This window comes from Buceros rhinoceros, unplaced genomic scaffold (genome assembly GCF_000710305.1).
Source record: "Buceros rhinoceros silvestris isolate BGI_N320 unplaced genomic scaffold, ASM71030v1 scaffold11923, whole genome shotgun sequence".
Taxonomy (NCBI): Eukaryota; Metazoa; Chordata; class Aves; order Bucerotiformes; family Bucerotidae; genus Buceros; species Buceros rhinoceros.
The window spans coordinates 2,273-23,859 of record NW_010404261.1 but is presented as its reverse complement, the minus strand read 5'-3'; the positions used below and the strand labels follow the sequence as shown (position 1 = coordinate 23,859).

At 38.1% G+C, this 21,587-nt stretch overlaps 1 pseudogene; it reads left to right on the top strand.

Moving 5' to 3' along the window:
- The first annotated feature begins 6,767 nt into the window (after positions 1-6,767).
- The window catches only part of LOC104490981, a 15,774-nt pseudogene continuing 954 nt past the window's right edge, over positions 6,768-21,587 (top strand).

Below are 21,587 nucleotides of genomic sequence, written 5' to 3'. Positions count from 1 at the left end.
CCCCAAACAAACAAACATGTAAAATCAAATGGAAGATCCCATCTGTGATGGATACTGAAGTGGAAGAGAAATGCTGTCGAGAAAACAAGTATTTTTTTTCACGGTACTGTGAAAAAGAAAATGAATTCAGAAAGTTACTCTTTTGTCACAGCAGCTGAGGTGCGCGGGTTGTTGACCACCGGGTGCCTTGCAGATTTTGTGACCAGAGATCACCAATCAGAGAGCCCCACCATGAATATGAGGTTTCCATCTGTCTGCATGAGGAATCTGTTACTAGCAAGCTGGTATGTGGCATGTCCAGCGACCAAAGCTGAAGGGAAATCACTTTACAGCACAAGACTGTGATATGGCAACCATGAATATGAGGTTTCCATCTGTCTGCATGAGGAATCTGTTACTAGCAAGCTGGTATGTGGCATGTCCAGCGACCAAAGCTGAAGGGAAATCACTTTACAGCACAAGACTGTGATATGGGCAGGGCAAGAGTCTCCTATCAAAGCATGATCACCTACATTCAGATGTGGGATGAGAGTTGATGGACATGAGCATGCAGTCACCAGGTGACTTCTTGGTCCAAGGTGCTGCCTGACAAGGAAGGTGAATTAGCTGTTGAGCTGAGCCTGTGTAATGTAGCTGGAAGAGGAGGCCACGGGACCAGCAACAGCACTGTGGTAAGGCAGTTCCTCCTGCTCAGCCGGAATGACTTCACATGCATGCTGAGTACCAGGGAGAAGCAGGGAGCTGGAGGCTGCACTTCATGGTAGTGATGGATACTTGTCACCAGTGCTCCAAGTCTTCCTTAAAGAACTTCAGTGTCATCTCTTTCCAATGTACATCCTGGCTATATGATGCACTCAGCCTCTTGTGTTTAACTGGCAACATTTGGTAGATATTCCTGGTTGGTCTACACCAGGATGAGAAACATGAGATGTGGTCTCACCTCTTAGTTTACACCCTCTGTGCTGTATATACTTCACTTTCAAGTGTAGACACGGCATGATCAGCTCATGTTTTGTTACAGTGAAAGATGTAAGCAAGTATCTGCATGTTTTAGTGAAAATGCAGGAGTCCCCTCATCTAACGGCCTAAGTCTGTCATCATTTAAGTAAGGACAGATGCACATGCCTCTGCCAGAATGAGGCAGAGTCTGGAGCTACCCATTCTGTCTGAGTCTAGTTTTTATGTTGCCAAAACATAACTGTCTCCTGCAAATTTGAGGTCCCCTAGACGAAAGCAGACAGCATCATAGTGCAGTGATTTTAACCATTGGAGTTCAGATATTTCTACTGGGGAGACAGTATGGAAACAACCTCTTCCAAATCGGCTCATGCTGCAAGCCAGCAGCTCAGGGAAAGCCATGTAATGTGGCATTGCAGACTACACCCCTAGCAGCCTGGGTGAAGTGGTTATTTGGCAGAAATATACTACCTTCAGTTGTACCTCAGTGTTTTTTTAGTTGCAAAGCAGAAAGGGCACAGTGTACTAGTTGTTGGCATCACCGACAGGATTCATGAGGCAAACCTTAAAGCTGTTCTTGAGGATCTTGTAATTACCAGATATGACTTCGAAGGGCATTATCTACTTGAAAACCAGATGGTTCAGATAAAAAGATGTCAACTGTACCAACAGAATGCTCTGTGCAGAGACATAAGACTTTTCCCTCACCCTTCTTTTCATTAGGAAAGTTAAATTCCCTCTAACAAAATGAAAGGCCCCATTACAGGGAAGGAAGGCATGACTGGAAGGTCTCTGTCTCACAGACTGTCAGCGTTGGCCGACTGTGCTGGCAGCAAAGCAAATGTATTGAAATTGCAATTTCACTGCCTCTAAAAATAGGTAGCCTTGATCATTGTGCTCTAACTCAAAATTCAGCCATACTTTGGACTTAACACTATTTTTAGCTTATTAAAATAAGCAATTAAAAAAGCAGGTGGTGGTGGTGGTGGTAAGTAGAGAATTAAACAGTAACATTTTTTAACAGAAATTATTCACATACCAGCATTGTGTTGTGTATCTTCAAGCTGGGTGATCTGTGCACAAAATTAGCATCTTTTAGGAAGGAAAACTTCACAAGAAAGTGTCAAAACACTACTTTTGCATTAGTGGAACATAGAAAAATGCTCCTAACTGTACATTAAAATTATGCAGAAATTATGCTCACATATTAATACAGATAGGTGAGGTGGTGGCCATTAGGGTGGAACATGGTCGCTGCTTAATAAATAGATTCAAGAAACCATACTCAATGAAAAATTTCACTACCATAGAACAGGTTCTTTCTAGAGCCACAAACCCAATTGTTTCTTCAGTTTTCAGCCACTAATCCAGCACAAGAATTCTGCTTGATGGAGAGGGGGATGCCTGCCCACATTGCATTTCCCAGTTGCTTTTCAGCATTGACAAATAAAAGGTGTACCTCTGAGCATCCTTATTTCACAGTGAGTCTATAAAAAATACTGCATTCAACTTTGCCTGTAACTACAGCAACCAGGTGATGAATGTAATGTTTGAGTTCAAAGATGCTTCTGATAGCACAGCAGTATGGGAAACAGGATTTGCTACTAGCAGTATGGGAGCTAGCTGTGACATTGCTAAATAGTTGTTTCAGAGAACTGTCATCATTTCCACCTCTTTCTTTGAGGTTCTTACTCCTACAGTGTAGGAGTAAGATGTTTCTGACATCAGCTTTTCATAACTGCCCCAGACAACTCCTAAATGAAATGCAGAACTTCTTTCCACCTTAGCCCATTTCTAAGTGATTCTCCGTGATTAGCTGAGGTCATCTGTCTGCTAGTTTTAACACATTGCTAATGTTCTCATAGTGTAGTGTCAGTTAGTCCTTAGACCTAGAAAAGTTTTGTCACTGGGTTGAATGAAAACAACGTAAGAACAGGGATGCCTATTAAAATTGTCTTCTGTAAAAACCTGCATAGGTGGTGTTTCTTTCCTGCAAGCATAGTTCTGTTCTTTCAAACAAAGAACTTCCTTTAGGGAAGGAAGAAAGGCAGATCTTTTTCTTTTCTTGAAGAAATACTGAAATGTATTAATACAGCTGAACTGAGAACTGTGAGACAAGCTTATTCAATAAATAGTGTGAAATACTATGCAAGGCTGATTACCCCTGAAGACTAGTATCACTTGTAACAATCACTTGTAATTACTAAGAAGTGCTTACAGGCTATACATTTCTAGGAAATAAGTTTTAGAGAATATATTTATCACATAGAATTGATAACCAAAAAATGTTTGAATTCATTTACTTGCAGCATTTCTCATTGATGTTCCCTCATGGGGCATTCTGCTTGCACAAGGTTTTGTGCCAAGCCCCTGTAGTGTAAGGACTGATTTAGAGACAAGTAGTCCAATGATCTTCTCAAAGCATTCATGAAGGATTTTAATTCAAAGATCCTTACCCTTATGTATGGGTTTGGTACATAGCAAAACACGAACTGCCAGTGAAGTTCATCCCAACTCCCTTTTTAAAGCTTTCCTCTTTTGCATCCAGATGCCTTTGTGCAAAGCACATGGTGGCTCACTATTGGGAACCTGGGCTAAATGCAGTAAGTCCATTACATCTGAAGCGATATTCATTAGACATAAAAAAGATGGCTGCTTGGGGTAAGCATCCTTCCCCTGGGGCCAGCCCTTGTGCTCTCATAGCACGAAGCCTAACAGAGTAGTACTCACAATTAGCTTAAACAGGCAAACACACTTGGTTTCAACTGCAGCATCAATTATGTATTAACTCTGGAAAAATGTTTACTGATTTTCAGTAGACGCTTGACTTATCAAGAAAATGTTAGCATAGTTACTCTCTTGTTTTTATGACATTATCAGCCCTGTGTATGCAGTTTAGCCTTTCAGAACTCTTCCTAGTGAGCAGAGCCTTAAATCCCAAGTTAAGCTTTTCTCTCTGTGCTTGTCTAGTGCTTAAAAATGAGAATCACGTAATACAGTACACAGAGAGCTGCTGCAGGTAGTCAGCAAAGAGATTCAGATAAAAGAGGCGTTAGTCACCTTGCCCATTCATTGACTCATACATCCTCCTTTAGCTTACAGGAAAAATATGTAATTAGAACATTTTTCTATTACAGGGGCAGTAGCTGCCTCCAGGAATTGATGCTCAAGTTTCTTTCTAGATCTAGCCCTCATTTTCTCCATGCTGACCTCCTCTGCCAACACATGCACAGATACTCCTCTCCTCCTCCCTCCTATCCCCATCAGAATGGGGGTTTGATATGATCATTTCCTGTAACACGCGTTTCAAAATTTTCTCCACAAAGCAATGAACAGAGATAACAGCATGTGACATCAGATGTTCTTGATTTTGCCAACAGCAGCTCAACAGAAAATGACTTAATGATTTAAAAACTTTGACTCACTGATTTGTGAATGGCTCTGTTTAAGAATGTAACCCCTCTTAACTCGTTCACGCCATGGTACAATATAAATCACTCAGCCTAAGAGGAGGATAATGACAGCTGTATACAGGACCTCTCATAACACCTCCAAGTTTTCTTCTTATCTCAAAGGTTGCACCGTGCATTAAAGCAATAGTCTGTATTAATCTAACCTCTGACATTTGGGCCATATTAACCCACCAATGCAGGTTTATGTATCTCACACCTCAGACTCTATCCAGAAATTTGGAAGTGGCAGCTTGATAAGGACACCATACCTTACTGAACTTGTTCTAAAAACAACATCAACAAAACAGTCCTCCTGTCATACTTTTTAATGACCTTGCTCACTTGTGCTCACTATTCTTTTGCTATTGCCCACAGGGATAAGTCCATGCTTCTGTGGCATCAGAAATGCTGTTAGGAAGGAGCACTGAAAATAACCATTTCTCAGAAAAAATTGTACCACTCAGGGTGAGGGGGAAATCTGTGAACAGTCTGTAAGTTAAAAACTGGAGCTGTTCATTTTTACATGGCAAAATAATTGTTAAAAACAGGGTTATGTAAGAAGACATTGTTTCTGTTTCAGTATTGCACTAATCAACACACCAATTTCATTACCAGTTACTTTACAGTGAAAATTCTACCAGAGAGATGTTTCTGGTGTTGCAACCACTGCATTACACTTGGATTATCTTTTTTTTTTTCATGCAGTACAGATAGTGATAGTGAAATACCATTCCTCAGATTTTGTATTATCCCAGTTTCCTGAGCTGGGACCTGTATTGGAATAAGTACTTCAAAAGGAGAAAATAATAAAATTCTTGAATCAAAATTAGTTTGCTTCAAGAAAGCTGGGACCATTCTAAGGAGTTCTGCAAGTGCATAAACTTAATTCTGCCAGAGTGGCTCAGGCAGGCAGCATTTACTACTGTAATGCTTATATGCCTTTTAAAAAAAAAGTAACAATTACTAAAATTTTACTTTCAGAAAATCTTAAAAGCCTGTATATGGGGTTTCCATATCCCAGTTTCACTCTTTCTTAGACAAATGTTCATTTGTTATGTCAAAAACTTTTTGATCACCACATGTTGATTGAACAATGGTGGTGACTATCATAATTAAAGTACAGACAAAAGTCAAATCAGCTGTTTTATTAAATATATAAAACACTTAAGAGAGGTTGCATAACAAATGCACTGAGAGAACTTCAATGCACAACTGAAGAAACAAATGACAGCTCTGCTTCAAAACTGCACAACAGGATCTTGAGAGATTCCTTTTCACACTTGTCCAATGATATTTTTAGGAACTACAGCTTACAAAAGAGCCAGTGCTTTATTGCAGTCACTTTTCAAGGCCGCTCTGGCTAGCTTTACATTATTTTTATCTCCTTTCTTTTTTTTCTCTCATTATCTTCTTGCTTTCTTCTCTTCTCCTCTTAGTTACAGGATTCCGTGGATCATAGATCTCAAAAGTGTCTTCATCTTGCATGCTTGCATCTTTCACCTTTCTGCTTCTATCTTCAAACTGAAGTACATGTGACATCCTATAAAAATAAAACATAGCTCAAACTCAGTGAAAGAATGGAAAGTTATGATTTCTAATTATGATATGCATCACAAGATTTTAGCAACATGACTTATTTTTGGGTATAGCAAAAAAGTTTGTTTCTTTTTTCCTTTCTTAACTGACCCTAATATTATAGGGTAACCACTTTTGTGAAGCCATGTTTTGAAAAATACAGCTAGAGTTTGCTTGGCTGGATTTTATTTCACGTACTGAAGTCTCTTGTCGTGTCTTTTTCCATTTAACGTATCTTCCCAAATGTACCAAATGATTTTCCTAAGAACGTGGAGCGTTTCTAAAGTTTTCCTATTAGTCACTTTGAACTTCCTTTAACCATTAGGGTAATACAAAAGAGAAAGAGTTTGCATGGAAAACACTTGAAGTAGGTACAATGAAGATCAAAAAAGGAATGCTTCACATTCTGCTGCTCCACCCTACCCTCGTTCACATCACGCTTTTTAATTAATACCAGACTAAACATACACTTTGTTCAATCCAACTTTTTCTACTGTTGATTAGGTTTTCCAGCCGTCCCCTCTCTCCGTCCTCCCCCCGCCCTTAGCTATTTCCCCATTTCAGCAAATTCTCAGTAATCTGAAAACATCACCATTACAAATTCAAGAAGTGGGCCCATGTGAACCTCACGAGGTTCAACAAGGCCAAGTGCAAGGTCCTGCTCCTGGATCAGGGCAATCCTCAACATCAATACAGCCTGGGCAAGGAGTGGATTGAGGGCAGTCCTGCAGTGAAGGAGGTTCTGGTGGTTCTGGTGGATGAAAAGCTGGACATGACCCAACAATGTCTGCTCACAGACTAGAAAGACAAATGTATCCCGGGCTGCATCAAAAGAAGCGTAATCAGCAGATCGAGGGAGGAGATCCTGATGCTCTACTCTGCCCTGCTGAGACCTCATCCGCAGTACTGTGTCAAGGTCCTCAGTATAGTAAAGACATGGACATGTTGCAGCTGTTCCAGAGGAGGGCCACAAAAATGATGAGAGGGCTGAATCACCTCTGCTATGAGGACAGGCTGAGAGAGCTGGGGTTGCTCAGCCTGATGAAGACTCCAGGGAGACCTGATTGTGACCTTCCGGTATGTAAAGTGGGCCTATAAGAAAGATGGGGACAATCTAGCAGGGCCTGCTGTGACAGGACGAGGTGTGATGGTTTTAAACTAAAAGAGGGAAGATTTAGATTACATGTAAGGAAGACATTTTTTATGATGAGGGTGGTGAAACACTGGAACAGGCTGCCTTGTAGAGAGGTGGTAGGTGCCTCATGCCTGGAAACACTCAAGGTCAGGTTGATTGGGCTCAGAGCAAACTGAGCTGAAGATGTTCCTGCTCATTCCAGGGCCTAGATAGTGAAAACAAGTATAAAGTTAATAGTTCAATTAAAAAAAAAAGAGAATTAAAAGATTTTTTCAGTGCAAAAAAAAAAAGCCTAGGCAAAAAACCCCACTTACACTTGGATTTGTATTAATCACTGCAACAGCATCTTTGACTTTGATGAGACAACTTAAAATTGTAAGAGCTACACTGAACTGAATCTAAGCATAGAAATTTTATAGCTTTATATGTCTTAAGCTACAGTCTTTGTGACAGAAAATCCTGGAAAAACAAGTCAGTATCAGAATGAAAGTTTTGTGGCCAGTGAAATATTGCTTTATCAGTCTCTCACAACATGTACGAGGTCCTGAATTAAACAGGTTTTTGAACGGTCTCTCATACAGACCTCCATACATACAGAAAGGGAGGGAGATAACCAGCTCAGTTACTATTTTTTCTTATTAAAGAAGTCAGACAAAATTAAGAGCTACAGGCTATATGGGATCTGTTTGAATGGTTTAGAAAAATCTTAAAAACAAACCTGAGACTTTTCATCACAACTGATTCTTGATATGTGAGTTTCATAAACCTCTTATTGTCCAGCACTGTCAGCATGCCTGCATATTACCCTGTCCTTTGGAAATGCTTAATCCAGTGTATACTTATAATACTTATTCCAGTGTATAGAACTTCAGTAGTTTATAACTCTGTACACACTAGTAACAGCAAAACTTATCTACAATTCAGAATAACATAATGTACCATCAGAATGACTCATGATTGCATATTTGTAGTTTAATTATAAAAACATTGTCTCACAGTGGAGGGACTGAAGTAATTTATTTTAGTTCACATGCTTTCTGCATTTGTCATATTCTTCTCAACTTATTAAAGATGAACATTTGAGTATTCTTTTTAAAAACACATACCAAACCATACTACTCTAGTCTGAATTAAAATATAAGCCTAAAAAGATGGAGTCATCCTTGGATGAGCCATTTTGAAGTGTGTAATATGAGTGTGTGTAGAAGTGTAGACACACTCAGCCATTTCATCAACTCAGGTTTTCAAAGAATGCCACTGCACACTTGCAGGCTACAATTTACAGGAATTAAAAAATAAATACATCTCTAGTTCTTGAGTCAGGCCATACTCCATCCCAGGTAGTTTGCAAATCAGATGCAGTAGATTCAGACTAAGCAATGTTTACTTCTCTCCAAGAGCTGAAAGAAGTCATAGTCTCTGACTCCTACTCATAACTTTCCAGTGAGATATTCCCAGCTGTGATTAAAAATAAGCCAATATTAAGAAACTTTTTGATATGCCCAGAATCAATTTCAGATGGAGTATCTCATAGGTAAAGCAAAATAAACACAGACTGAGGTGGAGATTTTAAAAAATATTTTCCTGATGTGAATTTATGCTTATTTTTGCAAGTCATACATCTTTACAGGTAGAACTGTTTTGCATCTATGTAAACAGTAGACCACACTTAATACTATTTTCCAAAACCAATTCAAATTGTTTTCTTTTCTAAGGAACATGGGAAGTATTTAATAATTATTACTATATCAATTATTTTCACTTCCAGTAATCTTCCTCAAGCTTCTCTAACAAAAGTTTGCACATGGGTAATTTTCCAAGTGTGCAGACAAGGCTGCAATTCCACAAACGCAGGCTGCGTTATTTTGCTTGGTTTATAGCTCTCTTCCCTTCCGCATGCTCCCGGCTTCTGAGGATCCGGCTGCCCAGTCATCCTTCTGCAGTCATTCTGCTGAAAGCTCTAACTTAATCCCTTCATCTTTGCTCTTTAGGAACCTAATGACTTGTACTTACCAAGTTAACTTGTTAACAGTTCATTTTAAATAAGTGAGAAACACAACTTTAAAACACACTTTTTCAAAATTCACAGAATGAAAGGTTGTCAGTTCACCTATGGAATATTCAAAAGAAAAAAAAGTTTTGCAACTCAAAAGTAGTTTGAATAAAATAGCTTGCCAAAACTGATAATTCTGGGCTTAAAGAATTTAAGTGTGCAAATAGTTGACTTTCTCTAGAAGAAAAAGTAACTACAAAATTATTTTCTTAACCTCTTTCTTTAAGACAGTCCTGCAAATCAGAATCAGCTATCTTAGCATGGACTTATTGCTGGAGAAGGTTGAATTTTACCCCAGCCAGATGACAGCATCCTACAGCTGAATTGTTGTCCTACCTCATGTAATGGGGGCGCAGCTGTCCTCCTGTACTACATTTTTTTCCTTCAGTATTCCTAAAGGACATTCAGTACTCGTCTCTCTTCTGGATTCCAAAACCAAAACATCTTGAAACATTAGACTGAAATACCTGAATTCACTTAAGACCGTTTCAGAGACAGCGGAGGATTTCAAAGGTACATGGGCAGTCTCATGACTGAGCGATATTCTCAGATAACAACTTTTGCAGTGGTCAGCAAACAAGGCTGATTCTTCACAGTTACTAGCAGAGCAGCTCCTATAGGTCCTTAAGCTGTGGTAACTAATACATTACCTTGATGATCGGTTTGATTACTTTCTAGGAGGTAACAAGTGGGAGAATGTTGACTACAACTGAAGTTAAAAAAGAAACTTCCAGCACACCAGAAAGCATTCAAGATCTGTTACAGGACAATTAAGCTGTGTGTCCAATAGTCTAACACAGGCAACACCGTTGCCAGCTGTGCATCAAAGAATGAAAGCACCTACCCAGTGCTCTCCAGGCACACTCAATCAAGTTTATTCAGGAGACAGATCATGTTCTTTTGAATTTCTCTAATGAAATGCTACTTGTAAGAGAAGATATGATATACAGTAATCCCTCTGATATTGAGATGTGTGAGCCATGCACTGGATCTGAATCATATACCAGCTGCTGACAAGTGTAGCATAAACAGAATTATGGTATCACAACAGCTCTGGCCTTTCCAGAAGTGCCCTTTGAGAGAAAACGAGGCAGCAGACAGCGAACGGAATCATTTTAATCTCAGCAAGAAGAAAGAAGCACTGTGCTTTTGCACTAATGATGAAGCTCAGATCTCCTGGTACAAATGCGATGCATGCATTAGTGATTTTTACACTAACTGAATGAAAGTGCAAGGCTGCATTGCTTAATTCCACACTTGCTCATCAAATTGATGCAACTGTTGGCTGTTACCAGCTCACCTGCTGCTGGTGCATCTACCACTTCACTGGGAGAGCCTGAGACATTATCATGCACTCACCTATGTCAGCATTTTAAACAGCTGAGCTTTACAGTAAGTCATCAGCAGGTGTGGACAAAAGTTAAGTTCTGCCAATACTGTTGTGAGTGTATTAGCTTTTGTCAGAGAGGTAGTAACTTCCTATGCAGTGTTAGCCAGGATTTGTTTGGAGGTACCTGCATAAAACATGGCAGCTGGTGAGATATCCTTTGTTTCTGCATTCAGAAGGCATCAAAAAAAAGTTACATACATCTTTCCACTTTCCAGATGCAGAACTGTACATTACTAAAAGTACACTACTTACAGACAGTACATGTAAACACATATAATGCTCTGAACCTTGGCAAAAATTACATACTGCTTCTAAATGCAGATTAAATGAATTAAGCAACTAATCACATTGCTATAAAATTCACAAAATCAGAATCTTGCAAATTATTGCTGTGTTTTGTGAAAGTTATTGATTCTCTCCATCAGGATACTTAAAATGAACAAAGCAGGAGTAAGTATCAGTGTCAAGAAATTCAGTGCTGCTTCTCGTATTTTACAGGCTAACAAAGAAAAAGGATCACTATAGATGATAATTACCAGTACTACCATTCATTTTAGAGATCAACTTTGCTTGCAAGTGACATGGTACCTACTTTTCTCAGTTATCCATATATTTAAAAGAAAATAATGATACTCAAGCACTACTGCTTCCCCTAAAGTATACTCTATCTGCCACTAACATTTTCCTTCAAATATTATAAATATGTGTGTTAAACTATAAACATTAACATAGAAAACATTATAACACTTTGCTCCCATCATCCTCCTGATACATAGGCAGTGATAGAAATGTAGCTCATGTGAACAGATGAGAAAACATAAGAGTGAATCCACAGATCAAAGCAAATGAGATCTCACTCCCAAGGAAAAAAAAAATTGGCTGTTCTAGAAGAACGGCACTCTTTCACTTCCAGCAGAGTAGTGGGTGGCATGCGAAGAGGAGAGTCAGTTGAGAAACACTGAGAGACAGTTGAGATACCAAAAAGAAAAAACAGAGGAAGGTAAAGACAAAAATAAGGACAGGAATGAGAAACAAAACCAGAGGTGGACAAACATGTAAATAAGTTGAAGAAAAATGCCAAATGTCAAGTGAAAGCAAGCAAAAATTTTGAATCAAGGCAAGAGAGCAAGAGTTCGAACAAGGCAAAAAGAATGTCAGAACCATAAAACAATGGGAATTTTGAAGGACAAAACATAACATCTAATCTTGTTTCCACCTTTTTTTCATAATTGAGATGCTACAACCAAAAGAAGCCTCTTGGCTCAGGCTGCCATCACCATTCCTTGCGTAAGAGTGTCCAAAGGCTTTACAAATAATTTTGTAAAAACAATGCAGCAGGAGATGAAATATGTCTGTAATGAAACCTGCAACTATCACTAAGTGCTCTGTGTAACACAGCTCTTGCAGTCAAGTTCCCTGGTTTCTGTCTGCTCTATCTCACCATCCAGCCTCCTTTATCTTTTCATGTAGAAATAACACATCACCCCTCTTTTCATGCAAAGGAGTCCTGTAATCCAAGTTTTTCTCTCTTACAGATCATGAAAGCAAAATATTCTTTTTCCAAGTACTTGTGGTAGTTTCTGGTTCTTACACCAGTGAGGGTTGATAGCAGAAGTCCTGCTATAGACAAAGTCTTAAACCTGGATTAATCTCTTCAATTCTCACTGTTTCACACAGCCACTGCTAGCACAAAAAAAGATGTGTGCAGGAGACAAGTTTCTTTAAGCATGTTTTGTTTCATTACCTCATAGTATCAGAGCTGTGCTAAATTACCTATGGAAGCAGGTACTCTTCTGTAGCACTTCGTATTTGAATCTACTTGTGTATCACACGCTCATCCTGTTTGAGTCAAGTTTGCAAAATGGGGTTTGATTTCACTTTAACAAAGTTTGTAACTCCTCCTAGTAATCATCTGTGGTCATAGGTTTCTGCTATGACTGTTACTGCTAAGATTTCACTCTTCCTTGTTTCACTGCTTGTTTCCACTCTTCCACATTCCTTTGCTCCTCTTTCCCAATCTCCTTTCCCAATGATCAGACCACTTGGCCCTCCAATTTTTAACACTTTCATAAAACCTTGTATTTTTCAGAGTTACTGACTTCCTATTTAAAGAGAAGTAAGATTTAGGTCTATCCATACTCAAATCATTAGTCATTCCATAGCAGTTTCTAACAAAAAAAAAAACAAACAAAAAAAAAACAGTTAGAAAAGTACTATAAATCCAGGTATTTTCCATATTGCAGTCAACTTCACAGATTAGGTATTTAATTCTATATAAAAATAAAACTCTTTCAATCCAAATTAGTGAATATGGTACAGAGCACCAATTTTAGACTGAAATTTAAGATTTCATTAAGATAGCTATAAATACCCCCATGACCAAGCAGATTTCACTTCTGCAAGACCCGAAAGTGGTCTAGCTTTCAGATGAATGGAGTACTATTAGTCTAAAATATTTCAGCATTTGGTTGTTAGAATGAAAATAACATATTACTGCTGCTCTTGCACTGAGCAAAAATTTCCCCAATTCTAAGCAAGCAAACCTGATAAAAATATGCCTTAAAAAATATTATACAAAGTCAGTCTGTGCCCCTCTGTTAACTTTGACTAGCCCTTTGAAATCGTATTAAAAGTACTGAAGGATAAAGAAATTGGTTTAAACCCTTCAGAATAACCAACAAGCTGTGGGTCCTTCACAGGCTAAAGAATGAATTCTTTATATTTCTTCTTGGGTAGGCCTACAAGACAAAATGTTCAGAATAGAACTTTTGCAGGTATTTCTAACATCATACTTTTTTTGAGATATTCTATTCCAATGTTCTAAGCTCAGTTTTGCCTCAAAATATTCACTGCAAAAATAATAAGAAAGTAATAGTTTCACTAAGTATGGGATATCCAAGTTAAAAAAACAAACAAAAGATACTTGAGTTTTTGCAACACTGAGAACAAAGTAAACTGTTCTTGGTAAAGACTAATGTAAGAGTACCCTTCCACTGTTCGAGATAGTACTAAGCATCTTTTTTTTTCTCTTGAAAGAAATTTTAGTTTTAAGTAACCCTCTAAGAGAAAGAGAAAATCAACTTGACTACAAAAAAGGTCATCCAGTTGAAAAGATAACCAAAGTACTAGGGCAAAATGTGATTAGTTCTTACAGCATCAGAATTAGAAATATGTAAAACCAAGATGACTTATGGTTTTAAGCAATAAATATTTTTCTGTGAAAAATTCAGTTATCCTATTTTTATATTGGATCTGTTCAGTAACAATCCATACATAATATATTTTCATTATAACCATATCCTCTTCACAAAAATGATAAGTAGTTTGATGAAGGAAGCTGGCAGCTTTAAACAGACAATTTCTCCTGGTAGAGTAGATTGGTGTGGAAGACTGTAGTGCAAATTACAGATTTTGTTCCAGACGGTGTACCAATGCAGAAAAACTTTACACAGCATTTACTATAGGACATAAATAGACCAATGGAATAGACCAATGATCCATCCAGTCTAGCATCCTGTCTCTGGCAACAGCTTATACAGTATCTGATACTTTCAAAGTCAGCAAATTGCCTCCCCAAGTTAAGATAAACAGTCAGGCAATATTCTATCACCAAAGCACAGGGCTGGAGTGAGGGGAAGGAGAGGAGAGCATTCTAGGACAAAAATATTCAGATTTTTTGTAACATTCAACACTCTCTGACCATCTTCCTTTTCCTCCCCATTCTGAGAATATCCAAATCCTTACTGTTTAAACATGTCATTGAATGAGATGAAGTTGGGGTGCTTGAAAAGGTGTGTAAATATGCAGGAAGCTTAAGCTAGGCTATTGAAAGTTTAAAAGATTATCTCTTCATTCCTCACTAAGTCTGCTGGCAATAAATAAAACGTAAGTTTTCCGGACTGTAAATGTAAGAGTAGATATCTCTTGAGTAAAGCATGGATCATCTCTGAATTTCAGTCAAACAGTAGTTAATTCTGGGCCCAGATGCTTAATCCAAATAAACTTAGACATGGAGAAATTAACAAAAAATAAACAAACAAAAAACCCACACCAAGTGCTCTGAGTTTCTTAGGCATGCTGAACAGCTAGAAGCAATAAATACACATCTTCAGCTGAAGAACCATTTGTTAATAGAAAATTACCGATTGAAGCAGTGGGCTAGCAGCTAGCATTTACATATCAAGGTTTGACCACATTCTAGCAGGAGAGAGATGAAGGGAAAAAAAAAAAGATTTACAGCAGAAGGTTTTTTTTTCTTTCGTCCCAAACAAATACTTATTTTTTTGCCAAATAGCAAAGGAAACCTTCTTTCCAATGTGTTTCTAATACAGACCTCTGGCATTCATTTACCCTTTGTAACCATCAAGTAAGTATTTTGTCAACTTTTTCAAAAAATGTAGTTGAGCAAATCAATGGCCTTAGCAGGAGAGACCTAATACAGAGCCAGTTTTTCCACACTAGTGGAGGAACGTTGGCTCATGTCTGGATGGGAGGAGGGGAGCAAACATGGCTTTAATCCATCTTTGAGCCTCACTGGCATAAATTACAGCAGCACTTTTTCTTTCGTTCCCCATGCTAGCATAGGCATGTGAAAAAGACTGCTGCTTAGTTTTCAGGAGCTTACTGTGTTTGTCACAGTTAAGCTTCTGCAACTGGATCTGTGGAGACTGGTGCTAATCTCAAGGAAGCCGTATTTCATAATCTGCAGTCTGAGGTATTACAGCAAAGAAAGAGGCTACATTTTAAAAAATGTGTATAAAGGTAGGTTTAGGAAAGAAATAGAATCAATATTTTTACATGTTTATCCAGAAGAATTTCACTATTCAAAGATTAATAGTAGTTGCTGTATTAAATAGAAAATCCTGGAAATAAAATATGGAAGACATTGTCAAATTTATATGGAGCAGACACTAGCAGTGTGCATCGTGATTTAGTTCTCAATATAAATGAAATCTTGCAATATAAAAACAGTCCAGCTAACTTTAACATTTACCTGATTCTGATACTGCGACTTCAGTTAAAAAAACCCCAAACCCGAAACAATTCTAGTCTCCTCTCTACACCACACATTGGAAAGGTGGTGACTTGATGCTTTTTTAATAGACCCAAATCTCTTACTCTCACCACGAAGCCTTTCTACTGGGAGCATACAAAACAAATTAAATACTGTGTGTTCCCATTCCTAACTGCACTAGATTTCTCACTGAAGCCAATGCTAAACATCCTGAGAGAAGTTTTCCTTGTATTGTCAACAAAAACGTTTTTTTAAAGAAGATAAAAGACTTGATGCTGGATATAGAGTAACTTCATTGAATATAGAGTGTCGCGACACGTAACGGAGCTCTGGCTGAAGTGGGACGAATCACTCCCAACACCAATGTGGTGTGCAGTGAGACACGTTTATTGTTTACATTACATCCCAATTTATAGACTTTTGTCCACTCGACTAACTACATGGTGATTGGATAGTGACTCTGTTACACAGACAGCACACACCTCTTTAAAGCACTATAATTGGTTAAGAGGGGTTAGTCCCCACGTGGTGGGTATTTTGGTTAAAGCTACCAAAACAAGGCCAGTATAGATAATATTTCCCACACGATAACACTGCAGCTGGTTTCGCCTGCTAAGTTTCCCAGAGAAAGAGTAGTATATTTTCATAGTTCCAATTTCTGCTAGAAAAATACACCAACAATAGAGATTTAATTTTTGTTTGTTCTGGAGTAAAATACAACTATCTCTACAAACCAGGTAAAAAATTATACAGTCAAATTGTAATGAATGTCCGGGCAAACAGGGCTTAGCATTAGCATCCAATGTTGTCACAATATTTAACTGGCCTCAGTGGTAGCTTTGCAAAATTCAGAACTGGGAACTGATCACAGAATTTGATGTATATAAACCAGGCTGTGCTTTACATGGTTAGCATTGAACTTTAGTGAGGTTTTTGTCCAATGAAGTAACGAATTAATAGAAACAGACCAAATCCCTTTATTTTTTGCCATGATCAGGTGATCAGATCTATGCAAAGCATCACTGTGCCAATCAAAATAATATTTTGTGTCCAAGAAGAGATCTTTAAAAGCTTTTTAAGAGCCACAAGATTTTAAACAGTTAATTTAAGTGAACAGTGACATTAAAACCCCACTTGAATTGTTTTTCATCCTCGCTCTCTGAAATGAGGTTTGTCACAAATAACTAAGATGACAACAGTCACCAGTATCAGTAATTACACAACACGCATACAAAACAATCTATTAACTAAGATCTGAAATGCCTTTTTTTTGAGATGGAATATCTTTACTCCCACATAATTTTCACAACAACCTTTTGACTGTAAGATCTGAAAGGTATTTTCAGGCATTGACTTACTCACTTTGAACTAAAAAAATGCCTCTTTTTTTCCTATCCCTCAAATTAACCAACATTTAGAATAGCTCAAACTCAACACAGGTAACTAACCATATGAATTTTAAACTGAAAAACCATGTGAAAAACCTCATTCGAAATTCCTGTTTTACTCATTCTTTCTTGTCCCACAGTATATCTGAAAGCTGAATGGATTTATGTTATTTCGTATAAAAAGAAAGGATAAGTTTCAGGCACTAGACATCCTCCCAAAAGTACTTAAGCAACTGTCTCATTTACATTTGTCACTTAGTTAGAGCTATGACAGCATTCCATGGGGAAGGAAGAAGTTGATCTCTTTTAAAGATTTAGAAGGTTTGTAGTTCACATCCAACAACTTACATATCACCCAGGAAACACTGCCGTGTTCAGTTATGAAGCACTGGCATCACATGGTATTAATTAAATGAATTATGTAGCATGCTGGCAGTTATAGTTGAATTCTAAATGGCTGCAGAGTGCACTACTGAGAGCAGATAGAGGCCAGTGATGACGTCTAAATCCAGAAGATGAAATCCTAAACTTTCAGCCAGGTGCAGAATGAATGAAAAATTACTGGGCTCCACCGTAACAAACTCTAAAATCAACTGGAGGTCTACTTGGAGCCTGGACTTGTGAATTGATGGGATTAATAACAGATCAAACTCCTCTACTGGGGATGATACAAACTTTGGCTCCCTCTCTAGCGGCACCAGTAGTTTAAAAGCACTTCACATCATCATGTTAATCTGGTAAGGAACAGCTCTCACATGCTAATATTCCAGTTCTACACTGAATATTAAAGCTCTAGCAGCATGAATTTGGCATCTTCCATCAAATCCAAACTGAGTAAGGAACAGTAATGTAAAATGATATTCACCAGGACTCAGATTACCATCATGGAAATAGTTTTCAAGCAAGAACAGAATATTGCCTCAATACAATGTTCATATACCATTACCTTCTGGTGCTCTTCTAGTATTTGCTGCCTCTTAGCTAACATGTACTTCAACTAAGAACTTAAGTTTAAAAGTGAATGGATGGGCACATCTTTTCAATCAATCCACACAAAAAAAAAAAAAAAAAAAAAAAAATAATGTCACACCTATTTGAGACTTAACCATTCAGTTGCCCCCAGAGGTGGCAAACGATGGGTGCTCTGCCCAAAAAAAAAAAAAAAAAAAAAAAGACCATGATTGGCTAGCCTATGTGTCTTCCACGTAAATCTACCGTAAACTTGATTGGTTTCGTGTACAACGCATTTTATTTTAGTGGTAGAGATTGCTGCTCCTGTTGAGTTTTGGGTTACTTAATCATGACAATTAAGCTTTAAATTCAAGAATGGTACTGGAGCTGGCTCATATGCCAACATCTTGTGCACTTTATGTGTGAGAATGCACAAACAATGGGGACCCTCCACAGAAATACGGTAAGTTAACTTAGCAACCAGGTGAGCTTTAGGGAAGAAAATGGTGGGTTATTTTCTGCAGAAAATTCCATCAGCTCAAAAATTGTCAGGACTGTAAGGCTTCTCATAGGAATAGAAATACTTCAGCATTTATACAGATCTAGCAGTTCCAGGAAGCTAGTGCTTGCTTTCAAGAGAGAAGAGTGAAATTTGGTTAAGGATGGATTAGGCGGATTTTCATAGCAGAGAATCTGTTCCTTCCACAAAGGCCAGTATTCCATCTGCAATAGTGTAGATATATATTTCTTACATTTCTTAAGGGTGTAAGGCTGGTAAAAATTCAGGTGGAGAATCCTATTTTTAGGAGTAGACAGCCATAGCTTAATGTCAAAGCGAAAACATTAATGTGATAAGGTTGGTTAGTTCACTTCCACCCATGACTTTACTGGAGAAGAATATGATTACAGAACATATGTATAATACGAGTTTTTGTCAAGCAATGGTTTGAAAGTTTACTGAAGTATTTAGCATTTATGTGATTTTGGCAAACAGGAGTAGCAGTATGAAAAATAGGATACAATTCAGAAAGTACAATGGCTGAATTTCAGTAAGAGCAATCAACAGCGTGGGTACAGGACTGAGCTTGTTTAGGCAACTGTTCAGTAGGAAAAGATTTGTGGCTTAGAAGGGATTGGAAACTAAGCATGAAAGAAACAACAAATAATGTAATCCTTCTGCTCAACGTTGACAAAGACTTAGCTGAGTGTTGTATCTAGCCTTGGATTTCACACTTTAAAAGAGAGATGAACCACTCAGAACTCTAGCAATGACTTGATGGGAGGGTGTTTCAGAGTACTAAGTACCTTATCCTACAAGATACTAAGTATCTTATCCTATTTGAAGAGAAATATTTTGCACAGATTAACTAAAACAATCACTCTTTGAATATATTTGATTGCATCCATTTTTTTCCTTCCATAGATGGCTTCTGTCTATGGAAAATACATTGTGCTTACAGGATCTGCATCATCAGTTTCGTTATCTGCAGTTGTCATAAGACTTTCTGGACTGAAATTTGGGGTTTACTACAGCTGTAATTATTTGGTATTATAATCAGTGCCCTGAAGTGGCACTACAACCTGACTGGGTGTTACATGCATATAACTATAAGAACACAGCAGTCCAAGACCTAAAGAAGATAAAGAGCAGCCTGTGCAGTGTTTTCACTTTCAAGTTCAGGCCTACCCAGTAATCCAGATGGGAAGTATCAGGTAGATGAATTATTCCAGCTGGGTCTTCTACTGTGACATATTTAGTTTTCGTACTACTAGTCTCTAAGCAGATGACACCTCACTGCTGCTGTGATGGATTTCATCTACATTTTGGGTACCTGTCTTCTTGGGTAAGATTTTAAGCCCAGAATGAGCAACTGAATTCTGTCAGATCATCTCTACATACCTCTGCCGCACTCTGTGAAAAAAAGGAAGCAAGTCATGCATCTGACTCGTTCTTATTTGGACTGTAAGCAAACGAAGAACAACTAATGATGAAATAGTACTGAAGATATCTGACAAATCATGAAAAGAAAAGCATAAGCAATAGTTCTCAAATGGAACCACGGGGACAATAATGTTTGTGCCTTTCGAAGACCTAGGTTCAAGCATGTCTTCCTGAGGTACCCGGATGATGTGTCTGTCTACTTGTTTGCAGACATTTTATTGTTATGAGTACACTTTCTGGCAGTACATACCATGTTTATTTTGATACTTTTGAATTCTAAAGGGGATATTGGACTTTGATTGCTGCAGACAGACATATATAATTGTTTGCAGTAGAACGTCTCAGCAAAGATTCTGCTAGTTCATGTTAAAACTTAGTATTATTCATTTCTTTTCTACTCTCTTCACAGCACTTCCTCAGATGCCTTCTTAGACAGTAAAATCTGGTAATAATTATCAAACACCATACACACTGTTTACAATAGAGTCATATTTCCTTCTTTTTCTTGCATAAAAAGTAGAACACTACTGAAAAGTGCCCAAGTGTCTGCTATGCTTCATGCCAATACAGCAGCTCAGCCAAATATGCAGAGAGAAGTTTTCCAAATAAAAGAAAACATAACAAATCGGTAATGGTTTATATCTTGACAGAAAATCAAAATTATACCTCAGTGTGTGGCCACTCGTGGACACATAAAAATGTCTTAGAGACATCCATTTTACCTCAGATAACACACCCCGACAGTAGACCAAAGCATACTGGCAGGCTTTCACTTCCCATAAAAACAGCAACCATAACCTATAAAATGGCCTGGAGGAATCACATAATTTGTGCATATCACATATGCATACGCCATATACACCAATTATATTTTATAAAAACAAAATAAAGTAGGATTACTGTCTTTAGAGAAGCAGATTGGAATTAAGAATTTTAAAATGTAAAGTCGCTATCTCAAATACTCCAATACAACAATGAAAATGTAAACTTGTATCCCAAAATATGACATTTAACTTTGCAAGTGAGTCTAACAACCATTAATAGCTTTTAGAAGACTTCACTGCTTTGTTAACGGTGTGTTTATAGCCAATCTGTGTAACACATACATTTCACAATTTATTTAGCTTCAAAGTAAATTCTTCAAAAATAGACTGTCTCATCTGTCTGTAAAGCACGTTTACTGTGCTGCAAAATTATTTTTAATTATTAATCTATTATGCAGTTTTATATTATTTTAAGTCTTCATTTTAGTGCAATTCTGAATGCAATATTATTTGGATGCAATATTATTAGGCTGGATGGCCGGGCCCAGAGAGTGGTGGTAAATGGAGTCGAATCCAGCTGGCGGCCGGTCACCAGTGGTGTTCAGTACTGAGGCCTGTTCTCTTCAACATCTTCACCAATGATTTGGATGAGGGGATTGAGTACAACCTCAGTAAGTTCACAAATGACACTAAGTTGGGAGGTAGTGCTGATCTGCCTGAAGGGCAGGAGGCTCTGGAGAGGGATCTGGACATGCTGGATCAATGGGCTGAGGTCAACTGTATGAAATTCAACAAGACCAACTGCAGAGTCTTGCACCTGGGCCACAACAACCCCCTGCAATGCTACAGGCATGGAGAAGAGTGGCTGGAAACCTGCCCAGCAGAAAAGGACCTGGGGGTGCTGGTCAACAGCCAGCTGAATGTGAGCCAGCAGTGTGCCCAGGTGGCCAAGAAGGCCAACAGCAT